The 23,645-nt window shown below is 43.3% G+C and overlaps 1 pseudogene across 1 annotated transcript; it reads right to left on the reverse strand.

The window, feature by feature from the left end:
• Positions 1-1,318: 1,318 nt before the first annotated feature.
• LOC147027620 (uncharacterized) lies at positions 1,319-23,436 on the reverse strand (annotated as a pseudogene). The gene is made up of 5 exons (XR_015056972.1): positions 23,306-23,436; positions 17,251-17,507; positions 5,870-5,952; positions 3,603-4,570; positions 1,319-1,919 (listed from the first exon to the last, which is right to left on the reverse strand). The product of XR_015056972.1 is annotated as an uncharacterized LOC147027620 (transcript).
• Positions 23,437-23,645: the final 209 nt, after the last annotated feature.

The following is a 23,645-nucleotide window of genomic DNA, read 5'->3' on the forward strand; positions in this document are numbered from 1 at the left end:
AGAGTTGGGCTGGTTGCTCGGCTGGCTCTTCTTGGTTCATGGAGCTCTTTGTTCTCCGCTTGGTTCCCGGCTTGGTGTGACTCATCGGCCTCATCTTGGAGGTGGTTCTTCGAGATAGCGACGCAACGACGGGAAGGATCGGCGCCTCGTCTCACCAGCACGTGTTCGGAAGCGTGAGAGGATTCGCTGGAGCTCGGGAAGGATCACGGCTCACAGCGATTGGATCCAGCTCGCTCTCGCTGGAGCCCGGGTCCGAACAGCTTGAAGACCACACGAGGTGGAGAGGTTTGAGATAGGTTCTGGCTTTCAGCTCATCTGTCCTCCAAGCTGGAGTCCGTTATTAAAGGCATCAGCCACCATTTATTGGGTGGGTGGGTGGGTGTGTGTGTGTGTGTGTGTGTGTGTGTGTGTGTGTGTGTGTGTGTGTGTGTGTGTGTGTGTGTGTGTGCGCGCGTGCGTGTGTGTGTGTGTGTGTGTGTGTGTGTGTGTGTGCGTGTGTGTGTGTGTGTGTGTGTGTGTGCGCGCGTGCGTGTGTGTGCGTGTGTGTGTGTGCGCGTGTGCGTGTGTGTGTGCGCGCGTGTGTGCGCGCGTGTGTGCGCGCGCGTGCGCGCGTGTGTCCGTGGGCCCGTCTAAGAAGTAGGAAACTGGTAAGTGCTTTGTGTGCTGTAAATGATTGTATTGCATTTCGTATAGTCGGTATAGTTCTGCTCTTACGTGCTTCCCTGGTTCCCCATTATTATTAGTAAATACCCCAATTGTTAAATGTTTTCAGCTCGTCGTGTCTATTCTTTCATTGACTGAGCATTTCGTGTGTTGGGAGTTAGAAAGCCGTTGGTTTGCCGTAATAGGGGGACATTCGGACCGACGGTTCTCGGCGATTAAGGCGCTCGTAATCGCGCACGGGACAGGCTCGCTTAAGCGGCTTGTTTCGTACGAGTTCCGTCGAGGGTGAAATACCCCGTCAGTTGGATCACGTGGGTATTTAGGTAAATTGAAGTTGGCAATCGACCCTACCTCACGTGGTCCGCCCATTCGTGTATTTCGGTTCTTGCACAAGGACCAGTCAGCTTTGGAGTTATCCGGGCGGCGATCTATATTCCGGGCGATCGGTCGGGCCGACAAGACTTGCAGCTCCGTCAGAGCGGTCGGCTCGCGGCCGACGCACCAGCACTGTAAATATATATATATATATATATATATATATATATATATATATATATATATATATATATATATATATATATATATATATATATATATATATATATATATGGAGAGATGAGTTTCATTTGTTGAATTCAGTTTTTTCATTTATTTTTCTTTGTTCTCATGAGTGATTTACATCTGCCCACACAGCAAAAACGTTTTTTCCCCCATGTATGTTGTTGATTATGGTTTGGTCTTGTTGTTGGGTCAGGACCACATTCACAACTGTGGTTGTAAATGTATGACTGCAATCATCACAAGGCAAAGGAAAAATATTTTTTCCAACATCCACTCAAAACAAACAAAAAAGGTCAAAAGAAAAACACCTTTCAAATTATTTTCAATATCTCTGAGAGTTTTTTCCCTCTGAATTTGCCCTTCAACCTGTCCTTGTGACAATTTGATGTGCCTTGGTTTCCTGGCAGAAGTTTTTTTTTTTTTTAAGTTGGCAGGGAGGAAAGAAAGCAATGATCAGTGAACACAGACATCAATCCCATGCTCGTGGATCTGAAGGTGGTTCTTTTTGAAGCAGCTTTGTTGCTTGCTCACCAAGTTATTGCAGAAGTATTTTTTCCCATCTCTATTTCCATGTCGATGCTGCTCTCTTTTCATGCATTCACAGATCCAATCTGCTTGGATCCCATGTACCAGCGAATTGCTCCTGATTAATATTTAAAGCATCCTTTCTCCTTCCGGCGCACCATCTCTGCTATCTGTCAGAAACAAAAGGTCAAACATTAAAATCCTAAATCACCAAGACCTTCACTACTGTTAGGGCAAAATTTTCTAGAAATCGTTGTGTGTATTCCTATGAGAGAATTGGTCTTGAGGCAATGGTGATTAAGATTCCAACTGCAGTTAGAGAAGAGATTCTGCGACCCTTGGAAACATCCTACACATTTTGATTGGTGAAAAGAAATATGTAATACATTTTGATTCGTAAAACTATATATCCTATACATTTTTATTGACACCTGGTGTTCACTTAGTGGTGAAGATGGCTGACTTGGGACCTTTTGATCTCGAGTTCAAGTCTCTGTTGGCAGTTGAATTTATTCCAGGTGGGGTTGACCCAGCTTGTAGTTTTTTTTCTGAGCTTGCCAAAATGAGTACCAGTGTATTGGGGTCATAACCATTGAGGATAACTTATGGTGAACTGCCCAGGACTTCACTCCTAGCCAATGAAACTACCTCAGCAGCCCTTTGTTCCTTTATGACATGAAAGGAATGGTATTGTTATTATTACATTTTGATTGGTGAAAATAAATATTGCTTTCACTGTCTGGCATATGGACAATATTAATATATGGTAATTGAAGCCTGCATCCATTCACTTTTGCTTCTGCTGTCATACCTCCGCCACCGAAGGTTAAGGTTATGTTTTCACCCCTTTCTGTTTGCTTGTCTGTTTGTGTACAGGATATCTCAAAAAATTGTGCACGGATCCAGATTAAATTTTGTGGACAGGTTGGCTGTGTGACAAGGACGAACTGATTACATTTTGGTGAAGATCCGGATCCGGATCCGGATCCGACTACTAGAATTCTTAACGTGATTTTTCACTATTGAGAGATACGGCCAAAATTGATATATAGCCCGATATCTCAAAACGTTATGGACGGATTCACATGAAACTTGGTGGACAGGTTGAGGGTGACAAGGAAGAACTGATTCAATTTTGGTGAATATCTGGATCCAGATCCCACTACTAGAATTTTTTAAGTGATTCTTCACCATTGAGAAATAGGGCTCAAAAACGATATAGAGCATATCTCAAAAATGCATTGGGCCAGATATGTTTTCGTGGATCAAGCATTACAAGGCGGAATTATGCATTTTGCCGAGTGCCCTTCTCGTTAAATATGGGATAGACATGATAAAAGTTGTGGTGTGATTTAGTGATTTTATAAGTGCATTAAAGTGTCATCGATCCAAGTCCTTCATGAAACTATCACAGACAAGGTATGGGGTTTTTGCCTCCATCTTGAACAGAAACTAACACGAACTGTATACTTTATTCATTTAAAAAGAGGCGACAACATGTGACCCCTTTCTTGTTATTCTGATGTCATTCTAAAAGTCACAGCTGGCTTTGAGATGCAGCTCTGAAATTGGCAGAAAAAAAGGAAGAAAGAAACAAACCAAAATGGTGGTTTATTCCTGCCTTAGGTCTAAGAAACTCTGTGGTACCATTATATATTGGGGGCACTAATTATTACTACCCCCAAGATAATCCACGGGCCCAGGCCAGAAATTCCACTTGTCGGTAACATCTAACGAAACCAATCCTAGTTATGATTTTTGAATTGGTGTATATATATATATATAGATCATATTTTGATGTGATAACCATTGCAGACTGGCAGTTTTTGGTAGTTATCATCTCTGGAATATACCCAGGAATGATGTTGTCCCAAGCCAGGGTAGTGAACACACTTGGGTAGATATTCCCCGGCAAAGCTACAGCACTTTCCAACAGTGCCAGCTTCTGTAGACACAGGGCTGTGTCGATCTCCTCGACCTTCGAGTATGAAGTGCTGTGGCCAAGCCGGTTCAGTGTACAAATCAGTTCTACGCTCACCGTCAAGGACTTCACAGCAAACAGTAGGAGGATGTGCTTCGCTGGAATGTTCTTGCCGCCAGAAACGGCATAGACCAAGTCCTGGCCAAAGGAGCTGACATGTCACTTGACCCTTTGTGATGGATCTGTGCACTCCTTTTCTCCTGTCAGCATTGTTTTCAGGAGCTTGGTCACAGATTCAGAGATGCTGCCATCACTGTGCTCCACATCTGGTGGCCATATTTGAGTGACATCTTGCTTCTTGATGTCGTCTCTCATCTTCAATGCTGCTTTGGTTATGACATTTCCAGTGTTGGCAAAGGTCACATTGTGTAACTCCACCTTCAAGGCATATGTCACTTTGGCAAGCTCACTCATCGAAAGGCTGTCTGGATAAAGAAGAACTTTTCCGTTGCTGTCCGGAAATATGTGCAGCGCTCCCGCAAACTCAGCTTCAAGCTTACGACGAAGGTGTTTCTTCGTTGAATCTTCGACTTGACTGATACCACAGGAGTTCATGCATGTCACCAGTTTGGAAGTTAGATCTCTCAAGGGTAACACTTCCGGGTTGGGGAAGAGTTCATTTCTAATGTACCTGAAGAGTTCACTGTAGGAGTGCTTCTCTGCTGCCTCATCCTGTCGAGCTTGAATGTCTTCGCCTTGTTCCTCACCTTCTATGTTACCGCTGGTGGAATGATCCTTTGTGTACGGAAGGTAGCAAGACTTGTGGTAATGGCCCTCTGCTCCCTCCTGGGAGTGTCTTTTGCGGTTTTGCCCCTGGGATCTTCTCTGGCAATGATAGAGTCAAGAAGTTTCTTCATGGTGAAAATGCTGCGGCACTTGCGATGGTACTTTACTGGTGGGATTTCTCCCTCGGGTAAGTATTTGGCCATGTTCAGAATAGGGGCATGCTTTCGTATCTCAGCAGAGTTCTCCAAGACTCAATGTTTTGTGCTGACACCAATTTTGCGTCTGCCTCCTCACCGGAACAGTGGATTGCACAGTCCATGCGTGCATGGTTCCGTGGCAACCTGGCGCGTTCTTCTTCACCAGTGCACTCCATTGTCAATCAGACGCAGTCACTGCAATATACAACAAGAAAGTCGGATACACTTATGACATTATAAAATACATTTACATACTTTCCAGTGTGCACAACCTGAAACATTTCTGGTGGGGCGAAAGATTATATCAAGTTTGAGCTACATTGTAATTTTCATATATTCAGCCGCAATTTGCATTTCGGGGATAGGGGAAGGAAAAAGTCTACAACTTTGTTGAAACCAGCTGGATGGTCCTCCTTTGTGCTTCCCTACAAACCAGGTACATATGGGTAGCTGATCCATTAGGACTGTGGCACTAATATGGGACACACAACATTCCATAAATAATGATGATAATAAATCCGCAAAATTTCACAAAATCTATTATGCAAATCAGCTGTAATTTGAATACCAAACTAAAGCATGTGCCTCAAGATGGGAAGTATGCTTGTTGTAAGTGTGCAGATAACAAATCTGGATATCCTGAGCTGTTATTGAATGATATTACCTTCATGGGATGTGTCAATAGTCCATTGTGTGATTTTCCCCCAAAACGTCAATATCTCAGAATGGTAAAATGGTAAAAATGCAAAATACATACACTAAGCTGCTCTTCTGGAACGGTTATCACTTATTGAAATAATCATATAGTCCCTACCAATAACTTAGTAGCCCTAAAGTTTGGTTTCCCAAATGGTACCGATATATGCCTGGGCCCATGGACTAAAAGTAATTGTAGAAACAAATGCTACAACAGGTACCAACCTTCCCCTAACCTGTACGGGGCAGCTTCATAAAGCCTTGATGGAAAGGTTCCCTGTGTATGTCTTACATGTGTTGTGGGTTGAAAGTGTAAACATTTGATACTGCACAATGTATTTCGGTAAAATTATAAGGCTCAAGTAATTGCATGCTTTGTGGGGAAGAGTACAACAGCTTCACTCTCAGTGGGTAATAGCCAAATACATACATGATATGTAAATTAGCTACCCAGCCTCGTCAGGAATGTTTCTAAATTTATGTGTGTAGTTTTCAATAAATTGGTTTCTTTTTCGCTCACCTGGAAAGTAGTTCCTGGGAGCTTACGGGATGGCTTGTCGTCCATCTGTTCATCCGTAAACTTTTGCAACTTCTTCTCTAAAACTACACAAACAATTCAGATGAACCTTGATCACAACCTTCATCACCTGTGATGTACCAAACTTTGTTCATGGCATTAAAAAAAAATCAGGGTCTGAGGGGGTCTATGGAGGGTGTCTTTGGGGGCATTGCCCCCCAAAGAGGTATTTGCTTTCTTCTCAGAAACTACACACACAATTCCGATGAAACTTGACCAAAACTTTCATCATGTGAGGTAACAAAGTTTGTTCAAGGTATAAAAAAATTGTGGCCATACCATTGGTTCATTGGTACATTTTTCTGATTCCGTCCCACGTTGACTTCCCCCTCAATATCATTATTCTACCAGGTGAGTGCCCAGGGGTATTGCCCCTATTTTTACAATCCTGGAATTCCTTTAACTGGTGAAACATTCACATTATAGTTTGAGAGGCTCAATAGTATGAAGTAAAATTAGTGACAGCAACTGCGAGGAAGGGTAATTCATGTGAATTATTCACTCGTGATATCTGAGACGGTAAAATGGACTTATTGTTCTGTGTCACCCTGGTATTTGTGGCTACTTTACTGATAATTGTGCTCTGCTCAGTGGTTTGGAAACTCACAATAATGATAGACATAAAAAAAAAAGAAGAATACATTACAATATGATGAAAAAAGATTTGTTTACCTGCAAAAAAATGATGCTTGTGGACTCGATAGAGATTGAGGTGAAGAAGCCGTTATGGAAAATGGCAATGGATAGATATCTCGGGAGGGAATTACTCCATGATGGTTGCCTGTACCAACCAAAACTTATTTCTGTCCAATAAACAAGTCATCCCTTTTTCTTTTTGCACTTTCATCCCATCCCGTTTTTGAGGACTGCAGTTGCATTGGGCTAAAATAAATGATGAAATTCTTAGTTATTAGAGCAGTTTCCATATTGCTTGCAACGACACACTTAACACATTAGCAACACAAAATGCACATTTTCTAATCACTAACCAATTTGGGATGGAGACGACAAGACAAAAAACCCCTGACCTGTCTGTAATCAAATACAGTACAATACATTTTCTTATGCATATCAGGAAAATTATTATTGAAAGTAAACTGCCTTCAAAAATACTTTTACTGTGGGAAGGGCATTTCATCTCTTCTCATTATTCACAGTGCAGGAACTTAACAAAAATGTAATTGTGCAATTCAATGCACAACAAATCTGTCACAAGATCACCAACTTAGATTTATGTTTCCAGCAACGAAGTTATTTCATCCAAAAGGCTACACAAGCAGTATGTGTGGTAATGGCAAAAAATGCTCCCTGTAGGGGCAGAAAGGGGGAGGGAGTGGGGCAGCACTTGTAAATTGAAATTAAAATTGACATCCTTATCAGGGAGAGATTATGGTTGGGAGTAATTGCTGAAAAGGAATTTAAGGTGATGTGGGGAGGGAGGTGGGAGTAAAGGGGGGCAGTGTTGGTAGGGGGGGTGGAGGTGGGGTCGGGTGGAAGCAGCAATAAAGTTAAGAACATTTTTTTTGACAAACATGCAAATAAATTCAAACTAATAAGCAAGGTTAAAAAGCTTAAAACTATTATATAATGCGAACCGTGGTGGCTGTCCATGCGTTTGTGCATTTGTCTGTCTCCTGTTTCCAGCGGCCACTTCCCACGCTGCATTTGAAAAGTTGAACAATCAAACCAAAGAAGAGCATGACACCAAACGAGATACATTTCAGATGTGTAAATACAACATGGGATCGCAGTTTGTTTAACAGTGCGTTAAGATATGACCTGAGGAATATCACAAAGTTGAACAAACCATATCAGCGTTGTTAATAACAATAGGCTAAACTGAAAGTCTTTGAACAAAGGTTACAGTGAAAGGCAATCATTTAATGAAAGAAAAACCTCAATTTCGCATTGTGACCTAAAAAATAGTTTCATAATAAACTTCGAAGAGGTCCAAAATAAACTTTTTTTATATATATAGAGGTTTGCTCTAAGTTGAGAAGGTTGGTGTTTCAAAACCCAGTCAAGTCATTAATTTTATCATTGACTTTAAAAATGGTGCAAATTGCTTCCTTGCTTGATGTTCAGCATTTCAAAGGGTAAGAGCACGGGCAATCCCCATAGGTTTGCATCGATGGGGACAAGGGAATTCCTCCCGAGGAAATTCCCTGCTGAGTGCAGTGAGAAAAGTGGCACCATTGCTGTGACATCGCTGGTATCCAGAGTATCTCAGGAAGTGACAGCACGTCCCCAAAACTCAGTGGCTGTGTTTGACTCATCTAATAGTCCTGAGTTGTGTCTCCTCTATGTTTGTGTGTTTGGGAGATGTATTAGTGGCCTTATATCTTGTTTTGTATTAAAAAATGAGCATTATATCTTGCATTAAAAACAAAAATACATATGTATTTTTAAAATGGCTGACTGCTGATCACAACAACTGCTGAAGACTATTGGCAGTGACGATTCATCATGTCATTTGCCAATATTAATTGCCAGCAACAGTTTGTCGATGATTGATGGTGTCGGTTTAAAAAAAATTGATTCGTATACAAGGTCAAGGAGCGTGGAAGAGCGAGAACACTGAACGGATCAGCACAAAAGGAACAGCAGAAAGAGGGGGGGGGATGCCAACAGCATGGTTGATGGTAAAAGAGAGGGAGACTTGGACAATTAAGGGAAGTGGAAAAGAAAGAGGGAGTAGACGAGGATAAATGGGTGTACACTGGACAAGATGGATGCAGAAGCAGACTCATAGGAAGGAAAAACTGGAAATTTGGAAGAAAGTGGGCTTAGTGATGGGGAGGTTGACGGTGGTAGAAAAGAGCTTGGTTTTGGATAGGGGACGATCTGAGATGATGGAGAACAGTTGTCTTGAAGACCTGGAGGGAAGAATGAGATTGAAGAGAATGTGGAAACTCATTCCACAGGTGGGAAAAAGAGGAACACATGAGTGGAGGTGAGCAGTGATTCCAGATTTTGGGAGTTTCACAAGAAAGGGGTTGATGGTGGACTGTGAGCACCTTACAGAAACCTGGAGGGAGAAACATGGAAAAAGCAGAAGGTACCAGACCAGAAAGGGGGCAGTGGAAGACAGAGACACTACCGACCTGTCTGTGATGGGAAAGTGATAGGTCCAGAGACTCAGCTTCAACGTAGGGGATTCCAATGATCTTGAAGGTCTTGGTTTCCATGGCATCAAGCTGAGCAAGATGTGAGGCATTGAAAGCCAGCCCAGAATGGTGAGCAGTGTTCCATAAAGCTGCAGATGAAGGCTTTGTCGGTGGATAGCAGTTCAGGTTTGCCAAGGTAGGACTTTGTATGACAGAGGATGCCCAGTCGGCAGCTGGCTTTGGAGGCCATCTTTGAAATGACGTTTTCCCAAGAAATATCATGGCTGATAGTGAAATCCAGGAGTTTGAGTGACTGAATTTCATGAAGAGGATTGGTAAGAAAGTGGATGGGACGGTTTGTCACATGGTCCTTTCAGAGTGAAAGAGGGAGAGTGAGAGTGTGACATTTGTCAGAATTGAAAGACATATCCCAAGTGTTTGACCATCTTGTGATATTGTATAAAGGTCTGAAGAGAGGGAAGAGGCGGCTGTCTGCCTATCAGGGATAACGCATGTCGTAACAGAGGGTGGAGTCATCAGCAAATAGATAAATGGGATTTCCAGAGAGTCAGAGAGATCATTGATAAAGATCAGGAATATGATTGGACCCAGAACATTGCCTTGGGCCACTCCAGCCTGAACAGGGGGAGGAGATGAAAGGATTCCTTTGAGAGCGAAACATTGACTATGGGAGTAGAGGAAGTCAGTTGCCATTATGAATTTCCAGCAACAGTTTATGTGGATGATTGATGCGACCAGTTGTTTGAAATAGCTGTTGTTGGTTGGATGATGTAAGCGGGAGCTGGAGACGTTTGCCAGCAACGGTTGACAGAAACACTCGATTGTAATGGAATTCCTTACTACCATGAATAATCAACATCAGAATCTTTGAAATCTATTATTCAATTTGATGGGTGTTTGGATTGTCTTCTTGACTCTGCACATCAGATTTCATCAAAAACTAGAATGGTACTCGTTAGAGCACATACCTCCAACAGGATGAACAGTTTAAGTTTTATAGCCCACTGATAGGTGGGATCTGCATCTGGATTGACCAAAATCTAATCGGCTTGTTCTTGTCACCTTTCCAACTCGTCCACCAAGTTTTCTCACAACCAATCCTCAACTTTTTGAGACATTGTGCGATATATTGTTCATGGCCCTATTTCTCCATGGTGAAGAATTGCTTAAAAATTTTTTTAAAAAGTATCTGATCTGGATCCGGATATTCACTGCAACTGAATAGAATAAATTCGGACTTGTCACACACCTATCCTGTCTACCAGGTTTCGTCCGAATCTGTCTATAAATTCTTCAGATATCCTGCTCACAGCCAAACCAACAGAAAATAAAAAAACAGGGGTGAACACGTAACCACTGTCTACCTTCGGTGGCGGAGGTAACAACCCCCTATCATATGGTCTGCCCAACATCTATAGAAAATGCTGCAAGACGTTTCCTACTTATGGAATTGCTACCTGCCCTTTTGTGGGTAAACAATCGCATGGTTGCATGCCAAACTTCTAATTAATTGTTCTTGGTGGCCCTTGGATGTGAATTTCATTTGAACATTTTAATTCCAAAAGGTCCGTCATTGAGCTGGCATTCTGAATGGGATGTGAAAGCTTCTGCCACGACTGATTGAACCCTCATCAGATGAGTATTCTGTTTTGGATGGAAAGGTTTCTATTAGTTTATTTCCAGATGTTTAAAAGCGGGAGCCTGCTGTTTTGCACGTCTTCATAAGTGTGGCACTGCCATGCAGTTTGTACAGAAGACGGTAATATTGCCTATGGCCTAATGAGAATGAACGCAAGCTCTAAGAATTGTAGTGCACACTATAAAACGTCTCAGGCCTAAAATTATGTTACCTTATGGAATCTCAAGAACCTAAAACCTTGCAGGCACACTTCACTTGCACCCATATAGTGCACTTGGCCCCGAATAATAACACTCAGCACGAGGAATGCTTCCAGTCACTCCAGAACTTGCTCTGAGTCACAGCTCAGAGCCCTCGTGCATCGATGCGAGTGTGTTTATTTCCTTGTTTGATTCAATTTCATGCAGGATGAAAAGCTCATTCCGTGCATCGGGTCTGGAATTGCATGTCAAAGTGTAAAACGTGTTAATACAATGGAAGGTAATTTGGCCAGAACACATGTTGCCATTGGCTGTTTGAATCTCCATTGCCATTGAATCCATTAATTGTGTCATCTGTTCTTTGCATCAAATCGTTGATGTTCGCCTTGTGTCGTCTGTATGTCCAGCCAAGTAATTACTGCATATAATGTAGCAAACAGCAGGGTGGACTATATCTTGCCTTAGTGATGTTTGCAAAACAAATCGATGTGGTATCGATTCTGTAATAGAGTAAATAACATCTATTGATATTGCATTTTGTGCTGTGCCTCCAGGAGGGATGAGCACAGTTTTGTAAAATGAATGGTAGCTGTTGATGGTCAATGATGCAATGCTCTTCCATTGCAATGTTCCTTGGTCTGTATGACATCCATAGAGTGTTGTACAAGTGAAGTCTTTATCATATTTCTCAAAGCAGTCATACACTTGAGAATCCAGATGGTTCAATGTACAGTACGTATATAATGATATCGGCATCAAGAAACAGCTCATCATTTGGAATACATGAGCATCATAATGAGCGTGACCCAGTTGGTCCCTGCCCTTAGATGCTCCCTGGATTCCATTCAGCTTTGCAATGGAATGTGAGGTCCAAAATCATGCCAGTTGACTGTTCCCTAAACCATTGCTCCACCTCCAACGACCTCACGTGTTGGCATAATGGATTTGGGGTCCAATGATTTATGATGTTTTCACCAAACTTGAAGCCTTCAATTTGTTCGATACTGAGATTTGTTGGACCGCATGATTTCTTTTCCATTGGTCCAGGGCCGTCTCAGTGTTTACAGCACCACCGAAAGTGGCATATTTGTTTTTTATATCTTTTTTCCAAACTCTTCGGGGGTTTGAGGGGTCTTTTGAAATGATACAGTACGATGATGGATGTTTTCTGTGGGCTCGGAATGAATGTAACACGGCGACACCTTCAAAAACATGATGATGCTGCAACAACGACTCATTTCTGAACCGTGTGAGCTAACAGGCTCGAGACAGTTGTTCAGCTCTTCGGGCATGGCACACCTATTAAAACACCCTTCGCAACTTGTTAGCTCTCACGGAGGCTCCGGCACTACCTGCCGGTGGAAAAGTAGAATAATAGTTTTGATTCGATTTGTCTAAAATAAGTGTTTGAATGGAATTATTGCTTTGTGAATGAGAAGAACATCATCCATCTCCTTTAGAACTGTATGCTGTGTCGACATGTCTGTGATTACGTGGAATATATATGTCCGGTTGCAAAATGGCAAAAATGATGCTGGTCAGGTATATTACAAATAACTGTGTAGTTCAGGTGACAGTCATTGCTCTATGTCCCGAAGTGCCAGGATGTTTCAGTTTCTTGGACTACACAGTCACGTGAACAATATTTTGACCCTTATATCTTGAGGGGTCAGGTGGTGGTCATGAATCAGTGAAAGATTTGATGAAAACTGATGTCTGAACGCCACACCACCTGTCGGGCGAAACAAGTTGATTTCAATGAAGGATCAATTGTTGGTCTACTTTGATGGGCTGGTGTTCAGGGATTTGTTTGTAAGCTCCAGCGGACATGTGTGGCTGTCTTGCACGAAGAGATAGTGGCTGTTATTTAAGCTGTGGGGAAGTGTGAATGATGAGCATAACCATGCTGCATAACAAATAGGACGTGAAGCTTTCCTCTCTGATGACATTGTCCTGCCCATGATTATTGAAATTCCATCTGCTGTTGTTTTGTGTGTGCAAAGGTGAACATAGTACTGTACACAATATTATTCCTCGATGATTCGACTTGACACTTGTTCACTCAAGTATCATTGTCACCATGCGTCGTGGCTCTCGTGTAATTGTCAAAATCTCTGGACGAGAGTGCGGCATTTAAAAACTACATGTAAAAACCAGATCTGGATTTATAATTTCTTGCTTACACGGTATCCATCTCAGTTGGATGTCCCTGCATATGAATAGCCAGTGAAATATTTGTGCCTCTTGCAATGAAATGGACACAGTAATGTGGATGGTTTTAGTTCACTTTCCGTTACTATTCATTATTATTATTATTATTATTATTATTATTATTATTATTATTATTATTATTAGCAGAGTACTCACTAACGGGCGATCTTGTTCCAAGCGTGCAACACGTTCTTCTGACACATCCGTTTATCTGGGAGGTGTATAGGCAACAGAACGCTGCCTCAATTGCTCCTGAAAAAAACCCCAAAAATCATGCTTACTGCTTATGTGCATACCTAGGACCAAATAAAAGAAAATACCAGTTGATCATCTGGATGTTTTAATAAAAAGAAAGGTGGAGGCCCTTTCTATTTGTTATGTTTAAAAAAAACAACATTTCAAAATGGCCGTCGGCTTTTCTTTCCCAACAAATCATGACCTGACACACCAGTTTTTTTTGTTTTTTTTTACCTCGCTGCCCCCCCCCCCACCCCGCACCCCTTCAAAATATAGACATGAATATGTCCCAGCCAAGTCAATTTTGTATCCCCAAACAAATATGATGTAGGTCATATATCTGACACATCATGTACACACTCACTCAGCATATTAAAAATACAGTCCATAGTTCTAAACAAATACAGTATATGATAAATGTGTGGCAAAATACAAAAAATGTATCTGCATTTTAATATGCATGAAGTGCACATTAAAACGATTGGCTATGCATCCTTCTACAGTAAATATTTAATACACAGATTTACATACATGGGATGTGGACTCACCAGCACTCCCTCGGGCCTCGTCCAAGTCCCCACTCACAAAATAGTGAGAACATCACATAGCAAGCATCACCCATCAAGAACGATTCCCACCTACCACAGCTTCAGGACTCTAAGTTCCCATCTCACAGATCTCTTCATGTGCTGCCTTGTTGGTTGCTAGTTGCATCATTGCTTCGGGGGGGGGGGGCAGCTGTGCTACTGATGCAGTGCCCCTATTACCAATATACTGATGCTCATTTCACTGACCACAGAAGGATGACAGGTGGAGTCAACCCCCAACCCCCTGGTGTGAATTCAGCAGCCAACAGGGCTTGAACTCAGGACCCTAGGATCCCAAACCACCACCATAACCATTAAGCCAATCTGGGATCCCAAGCCACTACCCTAACCATTAAGCCAATCTGGGATCCCAAGCCACCACCCAAACCACTAAGCCAATCTGGGATCCCAAGCAACCACCCTGACCACTAAGCCAATCTTGGATTCCAAACCACCACCCTAACCATTAAACCAATCTAGGATCCCAAGCCACCACCCTAACCAATAAGCCAATCTTGGATTCCAAACCACCACCCTAACCACTAAGCCAATCTAGGATCCCAAGCAACCACCTGAACCACTAAGCCAATCTTGGATTCCAAGCCACCACCCTAACCACTAAGTCAATGCCAGGCTGTAATCAATCAGATGAAAACCATCTTCAAAAATGAAGCTTCAATCATGAAAATGATTCGTCGTGTTCACGCAATTGGACTACATTCTACATTGGTCACACAATTTGCTAGTTTGAAAAACGAGTCGTATTTCGCGTCATTTTAATCGGAACTGTGCACTGAATTTTACTGCAGCGACTGCCATGGAACTTACATATGCAGACATGTACACACATCAATATTGTTCGTATATCACGCAAGGAAACAGAAAGCGACAGTGAACGAAAGGCAGCAGTGCAGCTCTCCACGCTGCGGCTCAGTGGAAGCCATAAAAACTCAATATCGACATTGGGGAAATGATCGATTCAAAGAATTGTGCAAGAGTCGTTCATGAAGATATGGATTTTTAAGTAGTGCAAGCCGCTTCAATATTTGGAATGTCCTTCATTCCTTCCGTCCATCAAAAATGAAGAACCTTTATAAACCCATCGTGTTTTGTTCGTTTCTAGTTTGTTGTTGTTTCGTTTTTCTTGTGTTGTTTAGTTTTTAGCTCATCTGGAATGTAGTTCTGTGGGAACTTATGGGATAGTGTTACGAATTTGGAAGCTTACTGCACTCAGCATTCAGGTCCCCGAAGCTCAGTTATTTCGATAAGTAAATGCGGATAGATAGCTCCCTTTCCCCTATGTCTAATGGGAATTAAGTGTGCATGCGCTGCAAAATTATTTTATAGATAGGATTTTTACACTTATAATAACAACAACACACCTTCACTTCGCTTCCTCAACCCGACGCCATAGCGTCCGCGGTGGGCGGAGTTCAAGGAGGGACCTTGCGGCGGCTCTCGACCAATCAGGGAGATGCGAGCAAGTTTGCCGTTGGTCGGCCAATGGGCGCAGAGCGAGCTCCAAGAGAAGCAGAGCCTTTTCGGGGGGCGGGGGATCGAGACGCCCCGACACGCCCCCCCCCAACCAATCATGGAGAGACGACCGATTTCCCCCGGCGAATGAGGGGTCCGGAGAAGTGAGACACGTCCCCCACCCCCCACGAGAAAGCGAGGGAAGAAAGAAGACGGGACGGCGTGGTCATCTGGCTTCTGGTCTCATCTTGTCGCTGGCTTCTGGTCTCGTCGCGTGCCGGAGGAGCGTGCAGGAGCCCGACGCTGCCCTCCGTAACCGGTGCTTGCAGCGGCATCGAGTTGCGGGTTCAAGTCCCGCTGAGCCGGATCGTCAAGGGCCGCACGAGGTGGGAAGGTCCAAGATAGCTCTGGTTTCCAGCTCATCTTCCCTCGAGCTGGGAAGCTTCAATAAAGACCATTGGGGTCCATCTCCTTTTGGGTATTTGTGTGTGCGTGTGTGTGTGTCCTTGGACCCAGTCTATAAGTAGCAATTGTTTAAGTGCTTGTACATTGACTGCATTTCTTATAGTCGGATAACTCTGCTCTTCTGTGTTCCCCTCCCTGCCTATTGTAAATAAATATCCATTTTGTTGAATGTTTCAGCTCGTTTTTGTGTTTCTTTCATTGGGTTAGCATGGTGCGTGTTGGAAAATTGGGAAGCAGCAAATTGTGCATTCGGTCCGGCGCGCCTCTGGTAACTCTGCTCGATTACGCCTGATCCGAGCCGTTACCACGACTCGGATCGGACAGAGTCGGCCAAGGGTGTGGTTTCCCTGGTAGTTGGCCGGCGTGAGTACTTTGGTAAATTGGAGTTCGACAAGTGGATCCTACCTCACGCCATCGAAGTATTGGCGACCACGGTGCTGGAAGGGACCCGTGCCTCTCGGAGTTCTCCGTGAAGCACGATCTACATTCCGGGTGTTCAGTGGAGCCGACTCTACCGCTCCACCTTGGGGTCGTGCTTGCCGCCGACGCCCGGCTCCACAACAATTGGTGTCAGAAGTGTGTTTCGAACCCCTCTGCCTCCATAGATAAATTCACGGGACACTGATCAGGGGTAGGGAGCAAACCCCCCCCCCCATTCCCCCAAATTGCGAGCAGTTCAAATTATTCTCAACACACAACATAGCGATGCAAGATGGGCTGAAGCAGGTGGGTTTAGAGGTAGATGTAGTGTTAGACGAATCCATGGTCCAGGACACCCCATGCAAGAAGATGTGCCCCCTCAACCAAACTCAGAGGTAGCAATTGGTGCGGGGGCAGTGGCGAGGTGATACGGTCGGGCCGAACGAGGTTGAGCGGGTGAGTGATGTGAACGGGTACACACGGAGCTTGGGGGGGGGGGGAATGGAAACCCCGGGATTTCTTCTGGTAACACGAATCCCCGATGTGATTGTCCCGGAATGTGTGGTGAAATGTGTGAGCAGTACGAGTGTCATGGCGTGCGTGAGTGCATGCGAGGAGTTGAAACACGGACGGATTCAGATGGGAGACGGGTATAGGAGGCCGAATGGGCCGCGAGTATTTCGGGAACCGCGCCAGTTTCACGGGACATCGCGTACGGGGCCCATTTCGCATTCAGCCAGCGGCCCTCGCGCGCACGTCTTCGTGGCGGAATCTGGCGTGGCAACGCTCTGCGTGGGATTCAATAAGGCCTCGTGGACGGCGAAAATGGCGGCGAGTGTTGTCTGAATTTGGAACGGACGGGTCCACATGCGAGTGCGTGTGCGAAGCTCCACATGCTGCATGCCACGTGTTCTGTTCGCGGAACGCGCGGAGCGGGTTTCCGGGACGATACGCTCGGGCTGACCTGCACGGGAACCCACGCAGGTTCGGTGTGCGAGTGACGTCATCGGCACGGACCTCGCGGCGCGAGTTATGGGCGAACGGCGCACGTTGTCCCACGTGGGGATTCCCTCAAAGGTGAGCGATTTGTAGGGTGATGTTAAGGCTGCACGTATCGCCCGACGGAAGGGACAAACGAGCGAGCTGTCGACCACCGCCATGGCGGTGGGATAAAAAAACCTCGCTCCAAGTACACGGCCCGGCAGAGTTGTGGCAAGCATCCTGTTTGGGCAAAGGAGAATTAGTTTAGCTTAGATAGGCCGGCCTCATGGGGGCATGAGCCGTCCTCCATGGGGCCCGTGGACTAGTTAGTGGGAATTTAGGTTAGATTTAGAATGGAAAATGCATTTTGGGAGACATGGACAGACATGGAATGTGTAGTGGCGATGTAGCTTAGCTACGTAGATTAAATGGAACGTGCATTAGGATAAGGGACGACGAGGGAGCACGAGATAGTTAGGGGAACATAGGTAGAGTGTTGGTGTAAATTTAGAAATGAAAAATGTGTGGTTAATGAGTATGGGTCAGCAGGCCCACAACAATAGTACCTCGTCTGCCCGTCAGTCGGTCTGTCCATCCGTCCAACAACAAATGCTTGCAACTTCTCAGAAATTACACGTGCAATTTTGATGAAACTTGACCACAACCATCAGCATCCATGATGTACCAAAGTTTTTATTCATGGCATTAAAAAATCAGGGTCTGAGGGTCTAGAGAGGGAGTTTAAGAGGGACTTTATGAGGGGTTTATGAGGGAAACTCCCCCCCCCCCCCCTTAAAGAGGTATTTGCTTTCTTCTCAGAAACGACACACAATTCCGATGAAACTTCATCACAACCTTCATCACCTATGATTTACCAAAGTTGGTTCATGACATTAGAAGAATCAGGCTCAAAGGGTATGTAAGGGGGATTCCCCCAGAATATATATTTGCTTTCTTCTCCAAAACTACACACACAAATTCGATGAAACTTGACCACCACCTTCATCACCCATGATGTACTAATGTTTCTTCACACCATTAAAAAGAATCTGGGTCTGAGGGGGTCTATAGGGGTGGGGGGGGGTTGGCTTGGCCCTCCCCAAGAAAAATGCATTTTCTTTCTTCTCTGAGGCCACACACACAATTTCGACGAAACTTGACCACAACCTTTATCATCAGTGACGTACCAATGTTTGTTCATGGCATTAAAAACAAAATCCATCGGTATTTACTTTCTTCTCCATTCTATATTTTGTGGGTCATCCATGCCGAGCAGTGGTTCCCTGGTTATCTTATCCAGCCGCAACCAGGTGAGCACCCAGGGGTATTGCCCCTATGATTTGTGTTATTGTTTCGTTTGCATTAAGACAGTAAGGTAACCACACCTGTTGGGAAAGCAACCCTCAGTCTACCATGGGGCTAATTTTTAAGCAATGCAGCTGCTTCACTGCACTGCTTCCTTCAGACACGGGTGCGATTTGTTTTTTTTCGGGATGTTGACAAAATAATATATAATTAAAAAAGGAGGCAGCTTCAAAAAAAAATGTTTGTTTAGCCGAATACAGAGTGGTTATATAGCTTGGATAATTCCAATTGCACCCCCAAAGGAAGAAAATGGCAAGATAAGGAGGAATTTTTTTTTTTTTCAAAACTTGATGGAATCAAACGAAACTTGCACATTCACAACTTCAGGGTGCCCTCATTAATCCCTGAAAGTGTCAGCTTCCTTGGTCAAATCGTCTCGGAGGAGTAGATGATACATACAGCACATACCATACATACATACATTCTGATAATTTCCCTCCATTATGTATATATTTCTTATCATTACATTTGCTCCACCAAGTCATTGATTAATGGTTATTGTGCACTATTGCATTTGGTCCATAGACGTCTACCTTGTGAATTGTTCTCGGCACAATGAATGTGTTGACATTATCAGCTATTGAAAAGCATCTTCTTCTGAAGTTGTTTGTCAGGGTTTTGGCATGCAGGTAGCTGCTCCCTGCTTGCCTTAGGGTCGTGAGCCGAGATGACTGATTGGTGGGGTCTGCAAACAAAAGAGACAATAATACAAGAGTGAATTTATTGCTTGAATAAAAAAAAACCCCAAAGGAATGTTATTTGTTGAAATGAAAGAAGTTGTTTGTTCATTTTTAAACTTTATGTTCTGTGACTTTTCTTGTACTTTTTTTGGAAGTTACACCACAATTATCTCAACGCTGATTGGGTAATTTGGACCACATCGCATAATACAATCGAGCTTTGTTATTTCCATTTTGAACAGCACATGGTGAGCCAGTGCTCATCGAGTGCAAGCGGTTCGACGATAGTTATAAATATGTTCGATTATTATCGAATCACTTGCATTGCATTTTCATCGAGGTTTTAGTGACTCAATTGTAATTCGTTTTTGTCAAGCGTTTTAAAGTGAGTTGTGTTTAACTTTGATCGCAATTGTTTTGAGTCAACCGTGCTTCACCAGTGAATAACTAGCACACACATACCGGTTAATTCACCCAGAATTGGTGTATTTTAATATTACTTGTAATATGCTCTCGAACTGGGAGCAGCGCTATGCCACATGTATTTGTAATGAGAGAATGCAGATCCACCACCCACTCCTAACCCCAGGGACTATGAAGTTTGCTTTTCCGCTTATATCCGTGCCCACCCTGAGTCCAACCATCAATTTTAAACTCCTTCCATCCAGTGGTTCTGGAGTCCATAGCAGTTGAACAAGCACAAATAGACACTTCTCAAATGATATGATTTTGAGTTAGTTCACATCAACATATCACATCACATCGTTGTATGGGATAGCAGGTATTCCTTTACATTTCCTCGGCTTAAAGACATACAGGGTGAGTCATAAGTCCCAGGACACAGTTTTAGCTGCCGATACAAGATTTATTTCCAGATTTATTTCAAGCGGAATGGGGTTCCTGCACAACATGCATGTGTGGTACGGAATTACCTCAATCAAATTTTTCCCAACTTTTGGATTAGCAAGTCTTCACCAACACTTCTGTGGCCACCACGCAGTCCTGACCTGACCACTGCGGCAATGATCTGTGGGAGTATGTCAAAGCTAAGGTTGCAGAACATCGCATGGCATCTGTTGAACTGAAACAACGCATTCAGGATTCATTTGGCACTATAACACATTGTATTTCAGGTATCATTTGGCACTATAACACATGGTATTTCAAGAAGCATTTGGCACCATAACACATGGTATTTCAAGAAGCATTTGGCACCATAACACATGGTATTTCAAGAAGTATTTGGCACCATAACACATGGTATTTCAGGAATCATTTAGCACCATAACACATGGTATTTCAGGAATCATTTGGCACCATAACACATGGTATTTCAGGAATCATTTGGCACCATAACACATGGTATTTCAGGAATCATTTGGCACCATAACACATGGTATTTCAGGAATCATTTGGCACCATAACACATGGTATTTCAGGAATCATTTGGCACCATAACACATGGTATTTCAGGAATCATTTGGCACCATAACACATGGTATTTCAAGAAGTATTTGGCACCATAGCACATGGTATTTCAGGAAACATTTGGCACCATAACACATGGTATTTCAGGAATCATTTGGCACCATAACACATGGTATTTCAGGAATCATTTGGCACCATAACACATGGTATTTCAGGAATCATTTGGCACCATAACACATGGTATTTCAGGAATCATTTGGCACCATAACACATGGTATTTCAGGAATCATTTGGCACCATAACACATGGTATTTCAGGAATCATTTGGCACCATAACACATGGTATTTCAGGAATCATTTGGCACCATAACACATGGTATTTCAGGAATCATTTGGCACCATAACACATGGTATTTCAGGAATCATTTGGCACCATAACACATGGTATTTCAGGAATCATTTGGCACCATAACACATTGTATTTCAGGAATCATTTGGCACCATAGCACATGGTATTTCAAGAAGTATTTGGCACCATAACACATGATATTTTGTGTCTGTTTTCACAACTCAATTGGAGAAAAACTATGTTGTTAATTATTTGATGCCATGGCAACGGTGGATGTCTCAATGTTTAAGGAGCTATTGTACTTGTATTGCTGTCGTATGTTATAATTACTCCTGTTATTATGTATTAGTTATTAATGTAATATGCTTTTACTCCTGGGACTTATGACTTATATTGTAGATTGGGTACAACTTGATTGTTGAAAAAACATTTCTATAAAACACTAAATACAAATGAGTTTCAACCCTTGGTTCTACAAATACAAATACGAAGCAAATAAATTTAGGAATTGGGGAACATTATATTACCTCCACCACCTATCTATTCACCCATGTTTGTTTGTCTGTGATCAGGATATCTCAAAAACTTATGCATGGATTTGGACTAAACTTGGTGAACAGGTTGGGTATGTGACAAGGACGAATTGATTCGATTTTGGTGAAGATCTGGATCTGGATACAAGTATTTCAAGTGATTTTTTTCACCATTGAGAGATATGAACAAAAACGATAAATAGCACGATATCTCAAAGAATTGCGGACGGATTTAAATGAAACTTGGTGGATGATTTGGGTGGGTGACAAGAACAAGCTAATTCAATTTTGATTAAAGTTCAGATCCAGATCTGGTCTAGCAGTGGGATACAAAACATAAATTGTTCAGCCTGGCAGAGGTATCCGCTCTACCGCATGCCATTTTCGTTTTGGAATTGGTTGCACTTCGTGTTGAGCGAATAGTTCTTATTTTAGTTTTCAGTTTCACCATTCAATATTTATTCATTCTTTCATTCATTCAAGTATTCTATTGATGTGGATGTTCATTCCTTCCTCAATTAATTCCTTCTTTGATGCATTCATCTGTGAACATCTGAATGCATGAAAAGAGCACTTTGGCGCAATAAAAAACCGTTCAATCAAAGAACTTCTTCAGATGCAGTCAGAATTTTCTACTGTGGTTTTATTCACAGAGGATCTCCTCGTAGCATATTAATAATATTATTCATCCCGAGCTATTATATTAGGCAGAAGAGCGTTCTTGTGTCGGCATCCGACACAGGGTGTTAAATGTTAAATAGTCACATGGACGTACATCTAATGAAAGGAGCTGGTGAGCCAAAACCCACGACTTCCATGAGGATGACAAGAAGTCATTGCTACTGCATTTTGCATGAGCCATGAGGCACAGCATTATTGTGCGTGAACGAGGATGGTATTAACAGAAGAATGAGAACAGCTCAACAGGCCACAGGTGTTCAGACCGTATCATATCATAGTATTCATCATTACCTATTATACGGTGCAAGTATAAAAAAAAACATCAACAATGATATATATATATATATATATTTGCGGTTCTGGAAACCGCACGCCTCTAAGGCAATGGCATCCATCATACAGTGATCCCCAGACAGTTATTTCATTAATATAGGTGCAGTTAGACCTTTCCCTCATGTCTAATAGGTCAAATGGGATGAAGTGTGTTGTGTGGGTCTCATAGTTAGGTCTGATTATATCTCTATCTTCATTCCAACTCTTTTCCTCTTATTCCTGAAATAAACCCAAGCAGGCACCACACCCAGACGACCGCCTGTGAAAACCACAGCACCACCCTCGACTGTAAGAACACATCCTCACGGAGGCCAAAAGAAGCATCAACCACATGAAGAAAAATCCTCCGCTGCAAGAATACGGTGACAAAGGAAATAGTAGAACCATACATTAAATCTCAATGCTGTACAGGATGCGTGTGGAGTGCTCATTTCAACCCAAATCTGCATCTAATGATTATATCGAATCTTTTCCTTCAATCCAGGACAAACATCAGGGATGGCACCATGCTCAGGCAGCTGCCTGTGAGGATCACCGCTGTGATAAATAACTGCGTGCACTATAGCGGACCCACACGCAGCCCCATGATATTTACTATTGCACTGTACGGGACATGCATGGCGCACATCTTTGTTTGGGTCTGCATGTTGGTTCACAATGGCGTCTCACCATCGATCTTCGCTCGCCACTGCGGCCACCGATATCTCCCACGGAAGGCAGAGATCTTCTCGCACCTCCGCCTCGATGCAGCCGCCACCAAACAGAGGAATGCTGTATGACACGGATCGCTCGGGCCGCATGGCATATGGACGAAGCAAGTGCATTGATCAGCACCAACCGCAGCATGCCAGGGGTGCCCAAGTGGGTATGCGGGGCCAACGCAGCCCTCGGCCAATTGTCGGAGCACGGCCCGTGAGTTCGGTGCAGGGCGATTCATATTGCGGTGTTTGGAGCAAAACAATCCCACAGCTTGGCGATGTCTCACCATATGTACAATGAGGCCGCTTCT

The sequence above is a fragment of the Eptatretus burgeri genome, chromosome 4, assembly GCF_056783735.1.
Source record: "Eptatretus burgeri isolate ZD-2024b chromosome 4, Ebu_testis_v1, whole genome shotgun sequence".
NCBI lineage: Eukaryota > Metazoa > Chordata > Myxini > Myxiniformes > Myxinidae > Eptatretus > Eptatretus burgeri.